General features: G+C 41.4%; 1 pseudogene across 1 annotated transcript in view; it reads left to right on the top strand.

Moving 5' to 3' along the window:
- Positions 1-23,926, top strand: part of LOC306865330 — a 29,678-nt pseudogene extending 5,752 nt beyond the window's left edge. Inside the window, exons 5-15 of the transcript in view lie at positions 123-693; positions 2,662-2,757; positions 6,261-6,428; positions 7,439-7,595; positions 7,714-7,761; positions 7,974-8,487; positions 14,107-14,172; positions 17,198-17,774; positions 18,088-18,183; positions 18,264-18,497; positions 23,164-23,926. The product of the transcript in view is annotated as an uncharacterized misc_RNA (transcript). The remainder of the gene's footprint in view (positions 1-122; positions 694-2,661; positions 2,758-6,260; positions 6,429-7,438; positions 7,596-7,713; positions 7,762-7,973; positions 8,488-14,106; positions 14,173-17,197; positions 17,775-18,087; positions 18,184-18,263; positions 18,498-23,163) is intronic.
- The last annotated feature ends 234 nt before the right edge of the window (positions 23,927-24,160 follow it).

Below are 24,160 nucleotides of genomic sequence, written 5' to 3'. Positions count from 1 at the left end.
ACGCCTGTTTTACACACGTCACTCAAGCACAGAACCAGGAATCAGGAATCACATGAGTTCAGGGAAAGAGAAACTTAAGTGCAGTCGAGCTGTCGTGTGTTTGTGTCTCTGTATTCATGCAGTAAAATGGCAGAAGCCAGATTCTCTCAGGACGAGTTGATGTGTTCAGTGTGTGTGGATCTCCTGAAGGATCCAGTGACCATCCAGTGTGGACACAGTTACTGTAAGAGCTGTATTACAGACTGCTGGGTTCAGGAGGATCAGAAGAGAGTCTACAGCTGCCCTCAGTGCAGACAGACCTTCAGTCCAAGACCTGCTACAAACACCAAGCTGGCTGAACTGGTGGAGAAACTGAAGAAGATCAAACTACCTGCTGACTGTTACGCAGGAGATGGAGATGTGGAGTGTGACAGCTGTACTGGAAGAAAATACAAAGCCGTCAAGTCCTGTCTGGTGTGTCTGAAATCTTACTGTCAGAATCATTTTGACCGTCATGAGGAATTACATTCATGTAAGACACACAAAATGATCCACGCCACTGGACGACTGCAGGAGATGATCTGCCAGAAACATGAGAAGCTCCTTGAGGTTTTCTGTCGTACTGACCAGAAATGTATATGTGTGCTGTGTACGATGGATGAACATAAAAACCACGACACTGTATCAGCTGCAGCACAGAGGACAGAGAAACAGGTATTTATAACTAGCGATCAATTTAATACTCAGTGTAGTGATCCAATAAGTGCATTTGTTTTCTGTTTAGAGTCACAGCTTAATTACAGACACAGAAACACTGTCAGTGTGAAGCTCTACATCTGTCAGTTTCACTTTTACAATACTTAAATAAGAACCTACAGTGAGACGGGTGTCACAAACACTGGTGATTATCTGGAAAGGTCTTTTTAAACCATTATCCCTCACTTTCAACTCAGGAAGTCCCTAAGTGACATATAATGAACACCCATATTCAGCCATGTCACAATGTGTGCCATAGCATCATTTACAAAATGGTGTTCTGTCTGGTTAGCACATTGCAGTATCAGCAATTTTTAAAACGCTTGTTTTTGTTACTAAAAGGTATGTTTCAACCCATGGAACAATTCTAATATTTTAATAACATATCCTAGATGAATCTTAACCTGATTTTAATACATTTCTTTAACAAATTGATATAAAACAAGTTACAAAGATATTGTGGTGACATATATGTCACATCGGGCTATTAACCTTATAAAAGTAGGTGGAATTTTGATGTGACGTATTTGTCACATTAAAGGGATAGTTCACCCAAAAATGTAAATTTGATGTTTATCTCCTTACCCCCAGGGCATCCAAGATGTAGGTGACTTTGTTTCTTCAGTAGAACACAAACAAAGAATTTTAACTCAAACTATTGCAGTCTGTCAGTCATATAATGGCAGTTAATGGGACTCATACACAGACAAAACCAAATTAAACCCTGCAGCTCGTGACGATACATTGAGGTCTAAAGACACGAAACGATCGATCTGTGCAAGAGACTGAACAGTATTTATATATTTTTTTTACCTCTGATCCGCCGCACGGATATCGTCAGGAGCCACAGGGTTTAATTTGGTTTTGTCTGTGTATGTTAATGGGTCGCCGTGAGACCCATTAACTGCCATTATATGAGTGACAGACTGCAACGGTTTAAGTTAAAAATCTTAATTTGTGTTCTACTGAAGAAACAAAGTCACCTACATCTTGGATGCCCTGGGGGTATCATTTTCATTTTTGGGTGAACTATCCCTTTAAGAAAAATGGTAATGAGCTGTTCAATTAATTTAGCCGATTCAGTTATTTTAGTGTTATATATTTTCTGCTGCTCATTTCAAAGCATATTTTGACAAATCTACGTACACGTTTAACATGTTGACCTCCAGTGTGAGGTAGTTGTTTATTTTTATTCAGTTCACACATTTTTGAGTTGTGAAAAAGAAATTAAAAAATTAATTTCTGGTTAAACCATATACCTGAAAAGGTAGAATTTTGGTATGTTACAAAAGAGTTGTAAAACTTAATGGTCACAGTTATGTGGTATTGAAATATGTTGTGGCAAAGCAAATAAAATACAAAAACTGTATTACTTCTGAAAAAGGTTTTTGTTTTATCTTCCCAGAAAATTAATTATTTTAATATATGTTGTGGAAAAGCAAATAAACAGAAAAAAATATTATTTAGCAAAAAATAATATTAACATATTTTTTTCAATTGAGAAATGAACGCCCAATGTAACACATATGTAACATGAAAAATTTATCATAAACGCCCAATGTGTCATATATGTAACATTACAGATCGTCAACAAGGAGGGGTTGTATTTCAAAAACCACTGCAGAAACATGTTATAAGTGGTCCATTTGGTTTGTTTTATATGCCCCATAATTTTCCTATAAGGAGAAATTGGTCCGGGTTCTTATGGGTTAAACTTGCAGTGTAAGACAGTCCTTATACTTCACAATAATTCATGTACATTGTTTGTAACCGATTATCACTTTTTGAACCTACAGCCATTGGTTTCAGTTGAGATAAATGACCTTTAACCTGCCTCACCCTATGTTTAGTTCATTCATCTGTTCACATGATGATTTAGTGCCAGTAGTTTTCTGTGATATTTACTATCATCTGTTTGTCCTGCAGAAGCAGCTGAAGGAGACGCAGAAGACGTTCCAGCAGAGAATCCAGCAGGAAGAGAAAGATCTTCAGGAGCTGAGAGAGGCTGTGGAGTCTCATAAGGTGAGTCTGGAGAAGAAGAGAAGTTTGTCTCAGTCTCAGTTCAGACTCACTGAAGCCTGAATCACTGTGTGACAAGTGCTTGATGGCGCCGGTGAGATCGGCTGCCGTCACGACTGCTCCGACCAAACTTTGTCTTTTTTTGTTATTTTTTCGTATTGTTAACTATAAACACCGGTTTCTTTTTGTAAGATGGCCATTCTTACATACGACAGGGCCACTCTTATTTCTATTGGTGCACAATGCACTAACCTTTCGCCGATTTTGAACCCGGACCCATCCTGGCCAAGCGAGATCCTGAGGAGGAACAAAGGACGCGACCCGTACCGGCGTCCTCGAGGGAAACGAGCCGGCGTCAGGAACAGGCTGAGGGCGCGCGCACACTGCGCTCCCCTACCAAGTGTCCTGCTCGCCAATGTCCAGTCGCTGGATAACAAACTCGATGACCTCAGGGCAAGAGTCAGGTTCCAGAGGGACATTCGGGACTGCAACCTTCTCTGCTTCACCGAGACATGGCTGAACCCAGCGGTACCAGACCACGCCATCCAGCCGGCCGAGTTCTTCTCGGTTTACCGCATGGACAGAACGCTGGACTCGGGGAAGACTAGGGGAGGTGGAGTATGTCTGATGGTGAACAAACACTGGTGCGACAGCGCGAGCATTGTACCCCTCTCACGCTCCTGCACACCGAATCTTGAACTTCTGACCATCAAATGTCGCCCTTTTTATCTCCCTCGGGAATTTAGCTCGGTCATCGTCAGTGCCGTTTATATTCCACCTCAAGCGGACACGGACACTGCGATATGGGATTTACATGAAACACTACACCTTCACCAGACACAGCACCGGGACGCCGCATTCATTGTTTTGGGAGATTTCAACAGTGCCAACCTCAAGCGTGCACTGCCGAACTTCCATCAGCACATCAGCTGCCCCACCAGGGGCGAAAGGACATTAGATCACTGTTACACCCCATACAAGAACAGCTACAAGGCACAGTCACAACCACCGTTTGGGAAATCGGACCATGCCGCCATCTTCCTCATGCCTGTTTACAAACAGAGGCTGAAACAGGAAGCCCCGGTGCAGAGGGAGGTCCAACGCTGGACGGACCAATCGGTGGCCGCTCTGCAGGACGCGCTAGATGACGCAGACTGGGACATGTTCCGGCGCAGCTCTGATGACGTCAGCTTGTTTACGGAAGCGGTTGTGGGATTTATAGAGAAACTAATGGATGATACGGTGCAGAAAACCATCATCAGGACGTTTCCCAACCAGAAGCCGTGGGTGGATAAAACCATCCGCGACGCCCTGAGATCCCGCTCCGCTGCCTACAACACAGGGCTCATCACCGGGAACATGGATGACTACAAGGCTGCATCTTACAGCGTGCGCAGATCGGTGAAGGAGGCGAAGCAGCGCTACGGGAGGAAACTAGAGTCGCAATTCCAACATGGCGACTCTAGGAGCCTGTGGCAGGGACTTAGAACCATCACGGACTATAAAACACCACCCTCCAGATCGGGGAATGCGGACGCCTCTCTGGCTGACGAGCTGAACACTTTTTATGCTCGCTTCGAGGCTGCAGCTAATCACGCTAACGGCGCTAGCAGTGCTAACTGCATGCACGCTGAGGAAGCCGGTGAGGACAACGTATTCACCATCACGGAGCATGACGTGAGGAGGGCATTCAGGAGAGTGAACATCAGGAAGGCAGCAGGACCAGATGGCATCACAGGTCGGGTTCTGAAGGCCTGCGCTGACCAGCTAGCACCGGTGTTCACCGAGATCTTCAACCTCTCCCTGGAACAGTCCATAGTCCCCTCATGCTTTAAGCAGTCCACCATTGTTCCTGTCCCCAAGAAACCGCAGCCCACCTGCCTAAACGACTATCGCCCTGTAGCCCTCACATCAGTGGTGATGAAGTGCTTTGAGAGACTGGTCAGAGACTTCATCATTGCATCACTACCAGACACACTGGATCCACTACAGTTTGCATACAGACATAACCGCTCCACGGAGGATGCCATCTCACACCTCCTCCACACCACAACAAGTCACCTGGACTGCAGAAAAGGGAATTATGTAAAAATGCTGTTTGTGGACTACAGTTCAGCGTTTAACACCATAATTCCCTCCACACTCACCTCCAAGGTGGAGGTCCTTGGTCTCAGCACATACTTGTGCCAATGGATCTCCAGCTTCCTGAAGGACAGACAGCAAGCCGTACGGATGGGTAAACACACCTCATCCTCCATCACCCGAAGCACTGGAGCCCCTCAAGGTTGTGTTCTGAGCCCCCTGCTGTACTCACTGTACACTTATGACTGTGTGGCCACTTCCATCTCCACCACCATCATCAAGTTTGCTGATGACACCGTTGTGTTGGGCCTGATCTCAGACAACGACGAGACGGCCTACATACAGGAGATTAAGAACCTGGAGAGTTGGTGCCAGGTGAATAGTCTACACCTGAACATCAGCAAAACTAAGGAGCTGATAGTGGACTTCAGTACGAAGCAGGAGCGGTCGTACCAGCCGATCACGATCAGCGGGACTCCAGTGGAGAGAGTGGACAGCTTCAGATACCTGGGTGTTCACATCCCGCAGGACTTGACTTGGTCCTGTCATACCAGCACCCTGGTGAAGAAGGCAAGGCAGCGTCTGTACCATCTGAGACGCTTAAAGGACTTTAGACTTCCCTCTCGGGTGCTTAAGACTTTTTACACCTGCACCATCGAGAGCGTCCTGACGGGCAGCATCACTTCCTGGTTCGGGAACTGCACTATGCAGGACAGACGAGCCCTCCAGAGGGTGGTGCGTTCAGCGGAACGTACCATTCACACCGAGCTCCCTGACCTGCAGGACATCTACAGCAAGCGGTGCCTGACCAGGGCCAGGAAGATAGTGAAGGACCTCAGCCATCCCAACAATGGACTCTTTTCTCTGCTGCGTTCAGGGAGACGCTTCCGCTCCATGAAGGCGAACACAGAGAGAATGAGGAGGAGCTTCTTCCCGCAGGCCATTCGGAGTCTTAACCACTCTCCACTCTAATCACATCACCCCACACTTCCACTTTGCACATTTTTCAAGTACAATCTGCACTAATTTGTAGAAGGTTACGAAAGGATAAATGAGTGGGACTTACATACCATTTGTCTTTGTCTTTAGTATCCTTTTACTCACTTATACACTTTACTGCACTGCACAGCACACGGACACTTTATCACTGACATACACTTTACTTTTTATAGAATCTATATAGAATCATATTCTATTTTTTATTCTCATATCTATTTGTTATTTTATTTTATTGCTAGTTTATTTCTGTATATATGTTTACTGTAATTTTTCTATTTGTATTTTTGTAAACTTGAGGTTTTTCTAATTTTGTTGGACAATTTGTTGGACAGTCGTACAATACATTTCACTACATGTCGTACTACGTATGTATATGTATGTGACAAATAAAATTTGAATTTGAATTTGAATTTGTGTCCTAACAGCGAAGCCGCTCTGAGCTGATACGGCTGATCAGAGATCAGGAAAAGACTGCATTGAGTCGAGCTGAAGAACGACTGGAGAGAATGGAGCAGGAGATCAATGATCTGAGGAGGAGAGACGCTGAGCTGGAGCAGCTTTCACAAACACAGGATCATATCCAGTTCCTGCAGGTAACACAGATCTAGAAGAACAGGATCATAGTGGACTTGAGCAGATCCTGCTGTGACAGGAGACTCACAGAGAAACATTTAACAAGTGTCTTATTATATAATCATCAGTCAGACTCTCATCTGATCATATTCTTTTCAAAGAGATGCTGCTTACAAAATATCTCTGGAAATCTCTTAGGAATCTTTTCTCTGAGCTCTTTCTTCTGGAAGATATATTTAGCTGTCAAAAACCATTTGTGCCACCAATAGTTCAAAACTTCACTAACATTTTAACTTTTTACCCAATTTTTTCATCATCGCCATTTACCTCATTTTTTCACATTCATCAAAAACAGCGTCAAGTGATCTTCAGATAAACCTGATTTTTATTTGCCTGTATCATATTGATGAATCTGACCATGAAGACCCCAAACATGAAGTGAGACTGTATATTAGCAATCAGTCCCACCAGGATTTCAGTCAAAAATGCAAGCTGCCGCAAAATAATGCAGTGTTTGCTTGATTTTGCATTAAATTCTGCAATCGCAGATTTGTGAAATCCTGTAGTGACTGAACAATGCTTCAGTGTATTGAAACCAAACCAAACCTGATTGTGTCCTAAGGGTCCTTGTGAAGTTTCAGTGTCACTAACTGCTCTAAAGTTATAAATAATGATCAACTTAATCATAGCATTTGAGCTGCTTTTCCTGAGCAAATTTATTCAATCCTACAATAAGACTCTATTGATGTGCTTGAGCTGTTAGATGGACATTTATGTTATTAGCAGATGTTTTATCACCCAAACTATTTCCTAGAAATTTCACATAATGCAAGTGGCAAATACTAGAATCTGTAGTTGTAATCTGATATAATGAATATGAGAATAATGAAGCTGCTGAGAAAGTGCTGGATTTGAGGTAATTAAATAAAGGTGATTTAATAAACTCAACAAAAGCCACACAAATCTAATGTTCCTGCAGGTTATTGGATGAAGTGTGGAGCTGATGAGTTTTGATTTCTGTTTTCTATAGAGTTTCCAGTCTCTCTCAGCACCCCCTGAATCTACAGACGTAAATGATGATCCCTTCAGTTCTCTCTTCTCTTCTGATCTGAGAGAATCTGTCCATCAGCTGAGAGACAAACTGGAGGATTTCTGCAAAGAGGAGCTCAAGAAGATCTCAGACAGAGGTAAAGTCCTGGAGATTCATCATCGTCTCATATCATGGAGAGCCTCATATTAGAAATGTCTTAGGAATGGATGCAGGATCATGAGAATCACACTGTTCATGTCTGTTGATTTCCACAGTCACATTCACCAACATTTTTCCCAGAACCAGGAACGACTTCCTACAATGTAAGTCAGTAAGAAAACAAGCTGAAAAACTGAATGTGTTCATGTTCTTCCTGTAGAAGGGCAAAGAAGAGTTTTATAACTGATGATTTAAATGTTGACATCTATGTCATTTGTACTGAGACACTGCTGATAAACTGAACATGAAGAGTTCAGCTATATGAAAAGATCAAACATTCATAATTCCTGATTCTAATATGTTTTATCTCCATCAGATTCCCATAAGCTCACTCTGGATCTGAACACAGTGAATAAACGTCTCCATCTGTCTGAGAGCAACAGAGTGATTACTAACACTGGCACAGTTCAGTCGTATCCTGATCATTCAGAAAGATTTGATGAGTGGTGGCAGGTGTTGTGTAGAGAGAGTGTGTGTGGACGCTGTTACTGGGAGCTGGAGTGGAGTGGAGAAAAAGTGTTTATATCAGTGTCATATAAGAGCATCAGCAGGAAGGGAGGAGGTGATGAGTGTAGGTTTGGATTTAATGATCAATCCTGGAGTTTGTACTGCATTCCCTCCAGATACTTATTCATACACAATAACATATGGACTCCTCTCCCTGTAGAGTCCATCAGCAGTAGAATAGGAGTGTTTGTGGATGAGAGAGCAGGAACTCTGTCCTTCTACAGCGTCTCTGACACAATGAACCTCATCCACACAGTCCAGACCACATTCACTCAGCCACTCTATCCTGGGTTTAATGTTTACAGGGGATCATCGGTGAAACTGTAGATGAATCAGAATAGAACTGATCAGAGATTCTATCCATAATGCATTGAGCTCCATGATAATCAGTAATAGTGAGATTTTGGAGACTCTCTTCTTTTGTCTTCATGACATTAATACTGCAGCTGAACTTCTGTCACTGAAATAACATGTCAGAATAAATGTGTGTAATAAATCCTCATATAGACAGTAAGATCAGTGTGTGTGTGTGTGTGTGAGAGAGATAGTCCGGCTGAGTGACGATGTGTTTCTGTGCTTTTCTCAATCTCTGTTTGTGTTGATTGAAATGTCACATTAGTTATTTAATAATAACCATAATTATCTTTCAAATCAAAGGGGAAAGGGGAGTGGTGTGTGGCCAAGTACGGTGACTCAGTAATATTAATAGACTACATGGTTAGGGTTAGAATAAGGTCTTGGCTTAGGGTTACTTGTATGTAATCATGCATAATTAATTGTTATTATTATAGTAAGTACATGTAACGGGTAACAAGGACTCCTTAAAATAAAGTGTTACCCAGAAATTAAGTGCTTGTAATTATAGTATATTACATTTTAAAATGCTAATAGTCAGTTTACAGCTTCTTTTTTATGGCTTACATGATTACATATTATTCACACAAGGGCAGTGAATTTTCATAATTTATTGATTCTCCCTAATAATTATTTTTCTCTTTTGAATGTTCCTCTCTAAGAATCCTATTGTGTGACACCATTTAGCTTGGACTATATTCACCAATGTCATGTAAATAAATTTGCAAATTGTGCTTCTGAATTTAAGGGATAAAGCACCTCTCAAGCAATTATGAAATATGATTATGCAAATTACTGAACACGGGTGATGTCTAGCTGTGAAACACTGTCTTCATCATATACAGTGACCTTCAGTAACTATTGATTCTGGAAGTCTGGACAAAAATATTTAAAACCTGGAAGACATTTGGCATGTAATGTCATTGTTGTTTTCATGTTTGTTAACAAGGATTCTCGATTGTTTTTGTCTGCAAAACCCTTAAAATAAAATATTTACTTGAGATATCTCTGAGAAAGTTAATATTTCAATAATTTAACAACACATTTGCATGTGTATAGTTCTCTGATGTCAGTTAATAGTCATATCGACATGCAGGTAATATATATATATATATATATATATATATATATATATATATATATATATATATATATATATATATATATATATACACACACACACACACGTTGGTTTTTGTGGTTTATGGGGACTCTCCATAGGCGTAATGGTTTTTATACTGAACAAACTGTGTGTGCTATTGCCCTACACCAACCCTACACCTAAACTTAGCCCTCACAGGAGACTTTGTGCATTTTTAGATTTTCAAAAAAACACCATTTAGTATGTTTTTTACGCCTTTTGAATTACGGGGACATAGGCAGTGTCCTCATAAACCACCTTCATATTGTAATACCTCTGTCATACCCATGTCATTATACACATTTGTGTCCTCATAAACCACATAAACATGCACACACACACACACACACACACACACACACACAACCGGTCAAAAGTTTTGGATCAGAATGATTTTTTATGTTTTTAAAGGGGTTTCTTATGCTCATCAAGACTACATTTATTTGTATAATATTGTAAAATATTACTTTCTATTTTAATATACATTAAAATCTAATTTATTCCTGTGATGCAAAGCTGAATTTTTAGCATCATTACTCCAGTCTTTAGTGTCACGTGATCCTTCAGAAATTATTCTAATATGCCGATTTATTATCAGTGCTGGAAACTGTTGTGCTTTTTTGGAACCTGTGATACTTTTTTTTAAGGATTCTTTGATGAATAAAAAGTTAAAAAGAAGAGCATTTATTTAAAATAGAAATCTTTTCTTACAATATACACTACCGTTCAAAAGTTTAGGGGTCAGTACATTTTTATTCTTTCTTTTTTTTTTTCTGGAGTTTGCACTGCTCTCCTTCCAGATACTTATTCAGACACAATAACATACAGACTGTTCTCTCAGTAGAGTCCATCAGCAGGAGAATAGGAGTGTTTGTGGATCACAGAGCAGGAACTCTGTCCTTCTACAGCGTCTCTGACACAATGAGTCTCATCCACACAGTCCAGACCACATTCACTCAGACCCTCTATCCTGGGTTTTTGGTTTCTAGGGGATCAAGAGTGGAACTGTGCTGAAGAATCAGAATAGAACTGATGAGGGATTCTACCCATAATGCTTTGAGCTTCATGATAATCAGTAATAGTGAGATTTTTGAGACTCTCTTCTCTTCTCTTTCTGACATTAATACAACAGAACTTCTGTCAATGAAATAACATGTCAGAATAAATGTTTGTAATAAATTGACATATAGACAGTAGGATCCGTGTGTGTGTGTGTGTGTGTGTGAGTCCTGCTGAGTGATGATGTGTTTCTGTGCTTTTCTCAACCTCTGTTTGTGTTGATTGAAATCAGTCATTTAGTTTTTAATGTAGCTCCGGCCCTTTTCGGTGTTTTGTGTTTTTTCTTTGTCTTGCAGTGTCATGAGCCGCTGTTTTTATTTTCATGCATTTAGTTGTTGACTATGAAATGCATGTTTATTTGTGTGTGTGTGTGTGTAGTTGCCTCACTGGAGTGGCAGGTCAGCTGCTGGGTAGTAACTGATCACATGTAATCTGAATTATGTCACATCCAGTTCCTGCAGGTAACACAGATCTAGAAGAACAGGATCATAGTGGACTTGAGCAGATCCTGCTGTGACAGGAGACTCACAGAGAAACATTTCATGAGTGTCTTATTATATAATCATCAGTCAGACTCTCATCTGATCATCTTCTTTTGGAAGAGGCGCCACTTACAAATGGCTTTGAGCTCTGGAAATCTCTTAGGAATCTTTTCTCTGAGCTCTTTCTTCTGGAAGATATATTTAGCTGTCAAATAATACTAGCGCCACCAACAGTTCAAAACTTCACTAACATATTGTAACATTTGGACAAATCAGACACACAACTATTTGTTATATTTAACAAATAATCTCTTATGCCCCCTCACCTAACCAAAAGGCCAATTATGAGGGTCTGTGGACCCTTCCCCCCGAAATGTATCTAACACCTAAGAAGGCAGAACAGGCCTCTGGTTCCATGGCAACCCATCTGATAACACTTGTTTTATTGCTCAAAGGAATGCGGGAACTCACTTCTTTTCCCCTTAGGAAAGAGACATGGGCTCTTCTCTAATTAATTCATAGAAAAAAACTTTCTTTGAATGAACACACATATCTTCAGGTCATTGTGTATATTATTACTGTTCTTGTATATGTTTTTGCGTATTGTATCCTGTTTTATACATGATTATAATAGAACACTAGTTAATATTACCTCATGTATATCATGTTTGGTCTCTATCAATTAGTCCTCGGATGATCTAATAGAGAGTGTATATTATATGTCGATACCTATGCAACATATACGTGTTCTAAGAATCTTTAATAGTTTATATATCAATGTCCAATCTGGTTCATATGCAAATTACCATGCATGGAGACAAAGAGTTCTAAACTTTCTCTCCAAAAGTTTGTCACCATAGGCCCTTTGACTCCCAGAGGTCTGACCTCTATAGCAGATAAAGCTCTCACGTAAGTGATGCCCTGGCAGTCTGCGGTTTTATTAGATCCTAAAAGGATGTGATCTAGAACTTTTTCTGGACCCTCTAAGTTTTTGTGCCAGGCCTTGCGGCCTTGACTTTCCATTCAACATAGGATCCTCGGACCTCAGCAGATCTCTTTCTTAGCTCTTTTCCACTTTCTACCTGAAAGATACCTGAAATTTCTACCTCAGAACATCTTTGGAATTCATTACTATTCAACCCGGAAGAACGTGATCAGGAATCCAAAACTGTCACGAATCCTGGCCATGCTCTTCCGTTACCTCGCCACCAGATGTCACTCATTCACCACATTGACTCTCACACTACACAGCACACTGGACTACAGTTCCCACAATGTATTGCACAGATCACAGCTGTCACCATTCACTCATCACACACACCTGATGCTCATTTCACAATCACGCACTCACTATTTAACCTGGGACTTCCTCTTGCTCTGGGCCGAGTATTGTTAGCATTTATCACTCCCCTAGCGATAGCTACTTTACAGAGCCATAGTCATAGTTCTAGTCTTGCCTTGTTTTCCTGCCGTGTCTGACCCTGCCTGTGTTTCCTGGATTTACCCTTAGCCTATGCCATTTGGACTCTGTTTGCTCCCCGTTTGGATTATTGCTGTCGACTCTGGATTATCTCTCTGCCTTGCCCCTTTGGATTCTGTTCGCTGATCGTTGACCCACGCTTGCTCCACGGATTGCTCTGTCTTGTCCTTGCCATACCTGTTTGCCGATCTCTGACCCTGCCTGTTTTATGACCATGTTTTATAATAAAGCTTTGCATATGGATCCGCATGTCTCACGTCTCGTCAGCCCCGTAACAAAAACCTTGAAACCATTAAAACTTTCATCTGAGACTGCATTCCGGACACTCGTCACGACCAAATGCATTGCAAGTATTGTACATTTAATTAAACAAAACAGAGGTTATTAGTACAAGTTATAGACCCCGTTATAAACGGCGCTGATGGATTTATTCAGGTGGTTAAATGACTTTTTCCATAACTGCATTCTCTGGTTTTCCTGATGGTTTCATCCATCAACTCTCATTTGCCCTTTCCCCATGTATGAGTGATTGTACGTATGTTTGTTTGTTTGTTAGACTAGTTTGCGTTAGATAGAATGGATAAATAGATAGATGGATTGACTATTTACTAATGCTTAACTAATGATTCATAGCGTGCAGTTATTATAAAGTGTTACCGAAGAGTTTTATAACTGATGATGTAAATGATGATTTGCATAGGATATCTGGTCGTCTGTACTGAGACACTGATGATACACTGAACATGAAGAGTTCAGCTACATCAAGGCCATGTTTACACTAGCGCGTTTTCGTTTTAAAATGCATAACTTTTGCTACGGTTAAGCCTGTCGTTTACATTACTCCGGCGTTTTTAATCCTCGAAAACAGAGATTTTTGAAAACGCTGCAGACCCTGTTTTAGTTTAAAAACACTGGGGTTGTGTTTCAGTGTAAACAGAGCAAAACGGAGACTTTTGAAAATGATGGTGTGGCTGCCCACATTCTCTCTGCGTATCCTTGATGACCGTGTAAACGCTAGCACACAGATGCATCCGGCATCTAAATAATATGGAATCTACCTTTTCCTCTCTATCTTTGTGGCTTTGGACCACATCTTGGTTGATGATGTCCATCCGAAGTCTGCCCTGCTGTGCTGTATCGATCCCACAACCTCCTGGTGTTTCAAGACGAGTTACACCTGATGCACTGCTTGTGATGCGTCCCATTTTCTTCTGGTACAAACTTGGGCCTTGGCATTTTTTACCACTGGATCAGGGGAGTCTTTCTGCTCGAGCAGCAGCCTTACTTTCTCTAGTTTGTTACCCAATCTGATGGTTTTCATCAGAAGCCTCAGGGTGTTCTTCCCAAAAAGAGCTGAAGTGGACAGACATCAGGGAAGGTCGAGTCACTTCCGGATGTAATTATTTGCCTTTGTGTCCGTCTTCAGGACTATCGATGAGGTGATGTCACATAACTTCAGGGGCCACAACAGGCGATGGAATAGGGTGAACTGGTAACACCAGACCTTGAATTTGCCTGATAGCAGGCTTTTGTTGATCTTCTTTAGACCACCAGTGAGTTGTGTGGTTACAGAGACAGCCATGTTCTTGTCTGATAGGTCAGCGGTGTAGAGCCTTCCCAAGCTTTTCACTGGTTGGTCTATCAAGCGTGGGAGCTGTTCACCATTCACTGAGAAGGAGATGTTGTCCCTCCTGGTTCCTTCCGGATCGTGAGGCTGCGTGACTTGGATGGCTTTATCTTCTTCCTGGACCATGTGAACAGGTCTTCAAGCCTTTTCAGAAGCCTGTTGGTGCATGCCGCCGTCTGAAAGAGTGTGGTAACATCATCCATGTAGCTCCGTAGAGCAGGAAGTCGCTAGCATGACAGGGATCTGGCTCCTCTAACTGTCTGTCTTCCTCTGACTAGGATGACCTTGAAAGCTGTTGTGAAAAGTATGGGAGAGATGGAGCATCCCATGGCTATCCCTTTCTCCACTTGATGCCACCCAGTTGTAAATTCGGAGGCTGAGTAGCAGACTTGGAGGTTGTTGAAGTAGTTGGTTATGAGGCTCTGAATACTTGGTGGAATATGGAAGAAGTTGAGGGCAAGCCTGATGAGCTGGTGGGGGACAGACCCATAAGCGTTTGCGAGATCTAGCCACACGACATGGAGTTCTTATTTGTTGCAGCTGACTGAATCTGATCCCAGATCATCACGGAGTGCTCCACGCAGCATGGCAGTCCTGGGACGCCTGCCTTCTGGCAACTGGTGTCAATAAATTTGTTAGCTAGAAGGTAGCTGGTCATGTGCATTGCCATCACCAAGAAAAAAGATCTTCCCTTCCACGTTCAGATGAGCAATGCCTCTGAATTGGCTGATGTTGCGGGAGTCGTTCTGTTTCGGGATGAATATGGTAACTGCCCTGCACCATGCTGCTGGAATGGATTTTCAGCAGCTTCAGGACTGTGGGGCAGTTCTCATAGACTTTGTAAGGAATGCCGTGGAATACCAGCTGCTGATGAGGCTCTTGATCGCTGTACAACCTGGTTGACTTCAGACCATTTTGAGGGATTTATATCAAACTGTGAGGATGTCTCTGGTGGCTGAGGGATGTACTCTGGTGGACCGAGAGGACTTTGTCGTAGGCTGTTGCTGGTCTGGGTTTTGATGTGGTTTTCCAGCTCCTGCTTGGTGGTATACAGTGTCCCATTTTTCTTCTCTTCCAATAGGCTGCGGGCATACTTGAACGGGTCCCGAAGGAAGTTAATATTTCAATAATTTAACACCACATTCAGATGTTTACAGTTTTATAATATCCATACTGACATGCTGGTAAATGAATCAAGTGTTAATAAATAATTTTTATTTTAAATTTTTATGATTTATTATTAGCTTTTTTATCAACTTACAAATGCACTGCAGTTCTTGCATTAAGCCCAGTTGGAGAAACTGTGGTGTAATGTAATGTAATGTTTAATGCATTTTATAATGTTTATAATGCCCGCATTTGTCACTATGGTTACTGATTTGATTTTCTCTGGTTTTCAGCTGTGTCACCACATTATCCTGTGTATTTAAGTTCCTGTGTTTTCAGTTCTAGTTGTCCGGTCTTGTCGATATTATTTCAGTGTTGTGGTCTACCCTCTGTTTGGATTACCTGTGTTTTGCTTAAAGACTTTTGAGACTTTCATCTTCCTTAAACTGAGCTCACACTGTACGATTTTTAATAGTCCTTTACAATTGATGCTTGTCAGACTGTATGAACATGATGATCATGTCACACTGTGGGATCTCAGTTGTCATTAATTTCACACTGTACGAATAGTGTAGGAAGAAGAATAGTGTAAGCAGCACCATACCCACATAAAAACAGCGGCGCAACCAGTGTTTATCATTGCAAAGGCAACATATCATATGAATTCTGTGATCAGAGGTCGGGAGCGCCAGAGTTTATGGGGGTAGAAGAAATCTCTTGCATTAATTCTGATCATGGCTTGTCTTTAAAAATGGAGACAGTTTGATGTTCATAACAGGAAAAGACAGTGCGCCAAACCTTCTGACACTGCCAGAATTTCATCAGAGGTAAAATTAAAAGACTACAGATTTTAGCCTAGTATTATAGGAATTTTTTAGGATTTTCAAAATTTGTCTCAGATGACCAAATTGTGGCCAAAATTGCACCGTGTGAGCTGGGCTTTAGTGCATTTGTATACAGTGCAGTTGTGACAGAAAACCAGGCCTCTTAAAATGTTAATAGAAGTAAGTGTTTTGCTTAATTATTTTTGTGCGGTGTCGTTGGATGTCTTTCCCTTTTTCTGTCACCATGGATGTCCCTGCTATGAGACTGCTACTCCTTGAGCAGGGGGACCGCTCCCCTGAGGAATATAAAACTGTCACGGTTTTAGTTCAGTTTGGACTTTGTCTTCATTTGCACCATTCCCCTGCCCACATTTGTCACTATGCTTACTGATTTGATTTGCTATCACGTTCAGCTGTGTCACCTTGTTAGCCTGTGTATTTAAGTTCCTATGTTTTCAGTTCTAATCGTCCGGTCTTGTCTATGTTACTTATGCTGTATCAACCCTGTGTTTGGATTAAAGTCTTTTGAAACTTTCATCTTCCTGCTAGTGAGTTTGTATACAGTGCAGTTGTGACCGGCCTAAAATGAGTAACCTAAATAATGTTACCAACTACAGATTTCATCACATAATCTGTAATCAGTAACAGAATATAATTTGTTAGTAATCTACCCAGCACTGCCTAACAGTAGTGGCAGGTCAGTTGACCTGTAGTAATCCTGTAGTTATCTGAATGCAGTGTTACTGCAGATTTCCCTGCTTCACAGTAACTTGTATTCTTTGAGTGTTTGTCTGAGACTGAAATCTAGTAGACATTTTGTGACTCATTTACAGACTCACAGAAATGCTTGTTTTTCACACGTCACTCAAACACAGAAACAGGAAACACCTGACTTAAGGGAAAAAGAAAGTGACAGTGTAGTTGAGCTGTCATGTGTTTGTGTCGTTGTATTCATGCAGTAAAATGGCAGAAGTCAGATTTTCTCAGAATGAGTTCATGTGTCCAGTGTGTGTGGATCTCCTGAAGGATCCAGTGAGCATCCAGTGTGGACACAGTTACTGTAAGAGCTGTATTACAGACTGCTGGGATCAGGAGGATCAGAAGAGAGTCTACAGCTGCCCTCAGTGCAGACAGACCTTCAGTCCAAGACCTGCTTTAGCTACAAACACCAAGCTTGCTGAACTGGTGGAGAAACTGAAGAAGACCAAACTACCTACTGACTGTTACGCAGGAGATGGAGATGTGGAGTGTGACGTCTGTACTGGAAGAAAATACAAAGCCGTCAAGTCCTGTCTGGTGTGTCTGAACTCTTACTGTCAGAATCATTTTGACCGTCATGAGGAATTTCATTCACGTAAGCCACACAAAATGATCGACGCCACTGGACGACTGCAGGAGATGATCTGCCAGAAACATGAGAAACATCTGGAAATGTACTGTATTACTGACAACCAATACATTTGTGAGCTCTGTACAAAATATGAACATAAAAACCACAACACTGTATCAGCCGCAGAACAGAGGACAGAGAAACATGTATTTAAAACTAGTGAACAAGTTAATACTCAGTGTAGGGATCAAACAGCCACAGATTAATTAAGAAACAATTTCAGTTTGAAGCTCTACATCTGTGTCAGTTTCACTTTACTTACACTTGTAGAGTGAAACAGGTCTGAATCTTTATACTAATTCATATACAATGGTGGTAAACGATCAATCACTCCTTCTGGAGGTTAAATCTACAGCCATTAGTTATCAGTTCCACTTTTACTGGATTCATCTGCTCACATGATGATTTAGTGCCAGTAGTTTTCTGTGATATTTACTATTATTCGTTTTTGTCCTGCAGAAGCAGCTGAAGGAGACGCAGAAGACGTTCCAGCAGAGAATCCAGCAGAGAGAGAAAGATCTTCAGCAGCTGAGAGAGGCTGTGGAGTCTCATAAGGTGAGTCTGGAGAAGAAGAGAAGTTTGTCTCAGTCTCAGTTCAGACTCACTGAAGCCTGAATCACTGTGTGTCCTAACAGAGCTCTGCACAGACAGCAGTGGAGGACAGTGAGAGGATCTTTACTGAGCTCATCTGCTCCATTGACAGAAGCCGCTCTGAGCTGATACGGCTGATCAGAGATCAGGAAAAGACTGCAGTGAGTCGAGCTGAAGAACGACTGGAGCGACTGGAGCAGGAGATCAATGATCTGAGGAGGAGAGATGCTGAGCTGGAGCAGCTTTCACAAACACAGGATCACATCCAGTTCCTGCGGGTAACACAGATCTAGAAGAACAGGATCATAGTGGACTTGAGTAGATCCTGCTGTGACAGGAGACTCACAGAGAAATATTTTATGAGTGTCTTATTATATAATCATCAGTCAGATTCTCATCTGATCATATTCTTTTGAGAGAGACACAGCTTACAAATGGCTGTTCACCTCTGGAAATCTCTTAGGAATCATTTCTCTGAGCTCTTTTTTCTGGAAGATATATTAAGCTATCAAACTTCACTAACTTCTCAACTTTAAAAAAAATTGGATCAGGTGATCTTCAAAGCTGTAATCAGTCCCACAAGGATTTCAGACACAAATTCAAGGTGCCGCAAATTATTAGTTTTTAGTTGAAGCTGTGTTCCTTGGTGATATTGTTACAGGTGGCATGACAACAGAGAAGCGGATCCAAGTGCAAGCTTTATTAACCCTCTGGCATCTGAGGTGATTTTGCAGCCCTTGAGATATTTTTACATGCCCTGACATTTGTGCTTATTTCAGCTACTTATAACATACTATTGGCCAACATGTTTTTTTTGTGTGTTCAGCATAAACTGCCACAATAATATGTGAGCAAGATTGACGTATATGTTTGCATTTTTTAGAAAAAAAAAAGATTATGCGTGGTTAGTAAGCTTTGGGGAAAAATGTAGCCATAAAACACATACGGAATAGTTCTGAATAAGACTTGAGTAATCAGTCTTGTAGGCTAGAATATTCATGTCAAAAGGATTTGAAAATCATCTTGCTTACTCCTTCACAGAAAACAATATATTGATTTAAATTTTTAAAGACGTTTTGTGATTGAAAGCCTAGGCAGAACAGAAGGCAACAGAAGCCAAGGCAATGGCCTTGAATATTAAGTGATTCTTACCTGAGAGACAAAGGGCCCTCCTCTAATGGTCCATAATGGCCCATATCAGTGTGACTGTGACTTTGAGGCAGGTAAGAGAGAATGTGAGGAGATTGAGAACGTTTTTTTTTTTTTACTTGTATTTTATTTACAACACAGTATAATTATACACAGTATAAAGACACATTGTGCACACTGATCTAACCACAGAGATCTGAACAGACTTTGAGTCATTCCTGCAACAGATTCTGTCCAACAAGTAAATCATACCTGATATTTACGTGTGTTATTTAAGTGTTTCTGCTTCTTTCCATTGATTCAAGAAAAAAAAACATAATCAGTAGTCAAGGATCTTGTTTTACCATAGAATATCAGTGTAGTTGAACATCTGGGCCCGTATTCATGAAAACTTTTAGTGCTAAGAGTTGCTCCTAGTAACAAAATTCTAAACAAATTCTTAGAAATGTGGGTGTTTCCTCTTAAAATTAAAGAAAAGATCCTAGTAAAGAAAAAAGTAATTCAGAAAGCATCTTAACCCTTAAAAGAGGTCTTAAGGTTCAAAATTGTTAGGAGTACCGACGAGGACTTTTAAGAGGCTTAAGAGTTTCTTTAGCAGTGGAGAAAATGGATGAAACATGAAGAGGGAGAAGAAATGTGTTGCACACAATGCATGACAGTGAGTTAATAAGACGCTACACATTAGATTGTGCAGGGATCATGTTTGTGACCGATCTCTTATTTGAGACACTCTAACATCTCAGACACCGCTCAGAAATGCCATGGCGCCAGAAATGGATGTAATCACTACATTAACTACATTAACATATTTAGCAACTGGAAAAATAAACCCTACTCTTAAAAGCGCTCTTTTATTTCCTTCTTGGACAACCAACCAATCACAGTCTTTAAAAGACTGTGTCATAGCTAGCAACGCTAGAGTATCAATAATAAACATGATCTAAACATTCTTAGACGCGTAGCATTCATCATGTTGTAGTTTGGGGAAAAACCCAACCAGTAAATGTGTTCAAGTTTGTCACAATAACACGTTAACTAATGCAAAAAAGAAACATTACTTACTCGTTAGATTGATCTCCTCTACTGGATGAAATCTTGTTCTTCTTTTCAGGGAAATTCTGCCTTATTCCTCTCAGTCTTCCTCCAGAAACTAACAGTAGCCGCAACGAACAATCTCCTCACGCTTTGTTTACGCTGGGCGTTTACATTGCATTAGAGATAATGAGTTAGACGGGAAAGACTGAACATCGTGTTGGTTTCATACGGATTACTTCATCACAGAATGTTTGTTTTTGATCAAACATTTTCATTTAAAAGTAGCTTTCTATAGATATAACTCCCATGTCTCTGTGTTGAGTTTTTTCTGAGTTACAGGTTAATTTTAGTGACACGTTTCTAAAAGCAGTTCATGGAGACGGAGAAGACAGAGAGTGTACCCTGTTTGTTTTCTTTTTTTCCCAAAAGCACAAAGTTTTGTTGTTATTGTGAGTGTACACAAATAAAAGTAGACCCTTTACAGATTCGATTGATGTATTGCTTTTATCTGTATGATTAAAACTGAAAGTGTAATTTAAGTTATTTTTGGCGTTATCAGGAGAAAATGCCACAAAACGCACATCCACGTTTGTCAACCCCAGAGGGTTAAAGAGCATAGTCGAAACAGGCAGGGTCAACCTCCAGTAAATGACTGTGTCCCAGGGCAAAACAAAAGAGTAATCCAAATAAAAGGCGGTCAGGGCAGGCAGCAAACGATCACAAACCAGGGAACAACACAAAGGCAAGGAAACAAGGAACCGCTTAGAAATGTCCTCTAACAGCTAAATAAGACTCAGCAATGTGTGAGTGTGAGAGTGCAACTTAAATAGTCCTCCTAATGGGAAACAAATGTCTCCGTAATTAGTTCCTAGACTGGGATTTCTGGGAAATGGAGTCCCCTACAGAGGAGTGGCTTCTAGAGGAGCTCATGGGCACTCCGGCTGGAGATCATGACAGAGCCCATTAAGGAGTGGCTTCCAGATGCTCCCAAAAGTGTCACAGAAGTCCAGGGGGGAGGCGGAGTGGAGGCAGAACAGGGGGAGGGATGGAGGGCCAGGTAGCTGTGGAGGAGGAGGACCTGGAGACTGAGGCAGAGCCAGTGGAGTAGGAAACCAGGGCAAAGCAGGCTGAGCAGAAGACCACCAGAGCGGAGCTGAAGACCAAAAGGGCAGAGATTTTGGTGGAGCTGAAGAGCACCAGAGTGGAGCTGAGGACCACCACAGCTGAGCAGATGGGACCGAAGATCCCCACGGTGGAGCTGATGACCACCAGGGTGGAGCTGATGGCACTGAGGACAACTTCAGTGGAGCTGATGGTGCAGGCATCCAACCAAGGCAGGTCAGGCAGGACTGGAATAGAGAGCACAGAGAGGTTAACAACTGCGTCTGTGGACGTAACAGAACAGGCAGATAGTTCAGAGATGGCATCTTTGGCCATAACAGTGCAAGCAGAGAGTTCAGGGACGGCCTCCTTGGCCGTGACAAGACAGGCTGAGAGTTCAGAAGTGGACACTCAGGAGGAGCTGGAGCAGACTCATGGACTGGAGCAGGCCCCGGACCAGACTCACAGACCGGAGTGGGTTCTGGAGCAGATTCATGGACTGGAGCAGGCTCAGGAGGAGTAGTAGAGTAGTGTATAGCCCAAACAAACATGTCATCTTGGGAATCTCTAACCGACCCAACAGTGAAGGAGGAACCACATAACAGCAGGGCATAATCCAGAAACTGACAAAGCAACCCTTTAGGACCATCACGAATGAGTATTGACTTCAATGGGTTCAAAAAGTCAGTTAGTGCAAAGACCGGAGATCAGAGAGATACGCAATGTCCAAAGTCTTGAATGTGGTCCTTGAGAGAACGCATTCCCTGATGGAGGCAAACTAACCAGATTGCTGGGTCCATGATTGACCTGGAAAAGCCGCTGGATCTGGGTATGGCTGAGTCTTCTGTTATGGGCAGCATGACAACGGAGTAAGGATGGGGTGAGAAGATGAAGGTAATGGATGGAGTGCCCTATAGAGGATCTCATGGGCACTCCAGCTAGAGATCATGACAGATATAATGCAAGTCAGCGGCTGCACGTTTTTGAGGATAAAAATAAAGCAAATCAGGAAACACAAAATTAATACCTGTGGCTCCTGACAACACATTGAGGTCTTATGAAGTGAAACATTCTGTCTGTACAAGAAACTGAACTTTATTTACAACATTATTACCGGTAATCCAGACCCTCAGGCAACGTGGAAATCCTATTCTTTCAGACAGTTATTTTCAACGAACTGGTTCAATTCAATAGTTCAATTGACTAGTTCATTCAATCACACAATGACATAATATATTCACAATTAGATTATTATTAAAGCACCCAATAATGATGTAAAACATGGATATTTTACATGTCTAAAGCATATAAAGTGAATAAACTAGTCTCTCACCTTTTTATATAAACAATGACAAACCATTAAAACATTAATTTGTTCCATTCATTCAAGTGTTCGGTTCACGTATGCGCATAGCAGCGGCTCATCGGTTTTCGGTCCAAATCAAACCGTTTCCTCAGTTCACTGACTTTTGGAGGAACTGGAGCACTGAATGAGTTCACAGGTATTAATTTTGTGTTTCTTGATGTTTTTTTATTATCAAAGACAGGAAGTCGCTGACTTGCATTTTATGAATCTCCAAGGACCACGGTTTCAGCTAAAAAAAATGTCTTTTCTGTTCTACTGAAGAAAAAATTAGTGTTAATTTCTGTTTTCTGTAGAGATTCCAGTCTCTCTCAGCACCTCCTGAATCTACAGACGTAAATGATGATTCTCTCTTCTCTTCTAATGGCCTGAGAGAATCTGTTCATCATCTGATAGACAAACTGGAGGATTTCTGCAAAGAGGAGCTCAAGAAGATCTCAGACAGAGGTAAAGTCCTGGAGATTCATCTGCTCTCAGAAACAAGTCCATCATCATTTCATATCATGGAGAACATCATATTAGAAATGTCTTAGGAATGAATGCAGGATCATGAGAATCACACTGTTCATGTCTGTTGATTTCCACAGTCACATTCACCAACATTGATCTCTGGACCAGGAACAGACGTATCCTGATCATCCAGACAGATTTGATTTTTGGAATCAAGTGTTGTGTAGAGAGAGTGTGAGTGGACGCTGTTACTGGGAGCTGGAGTGGAGAGAAGGTGAACATGGTGTGCGTATATCAGTGTCGTATAAGAACAATATCAGCAGGAAGGGATCGAGTAAGGAATGTTTGTTTGGATGTAATGATCAGTCCTGGAGTTTGTTCTGCTCTTCCTCCAAATGCTCATTCATACACAATAAAATATGGACTGATCTCCCTGTAGAGTCCATCAGCAGTAGAATAGGAGTGTTTGTGGATGAGAGAGCAGGAACTCTGTCCTTCTACAGCGTCTCTGACACAATGAGTCTCATCCACACAGTCCAGACCACATTCACTCAGACCCTCTATCCTGGGTTTTTGGTTTCTTGGGGATCAAGAGTGGAACTGTGCTGAAGAATCAGAATAGAACTGATGAGGGATTCTACCCATAATGCTTTGAGCTCCATGATAATCAGTAATAGTGAGGTATTATATATTCTCTTCTTTTCTCTTCATGACATTAATATTGCAGTTGAACTTCTGTCACTGAAATAATGTCAGAATAAATGTGTGTAATAAATCCTCATATAGACAGTAAGATCAGATGTGTTTCTGTACTTTTTATGTGTATCAGTGAAATTACTTTTC

The sequence above is a fragment of the Barbus barbus genome (assembly GCF_936440315.1).
Source record: "Barbus barbus genome assembly, chromosome: 46".
NCBI lineage: Eukaryota > Metazoa > Chordata > Actinopteri > Cypriniformes > Cyprinidae > Barbus > Barbus barbus.
Note: the sequence above shows the minus strand (reverse complement) of the source record. Positions and strands in the feature narration are given on the sequence as shown.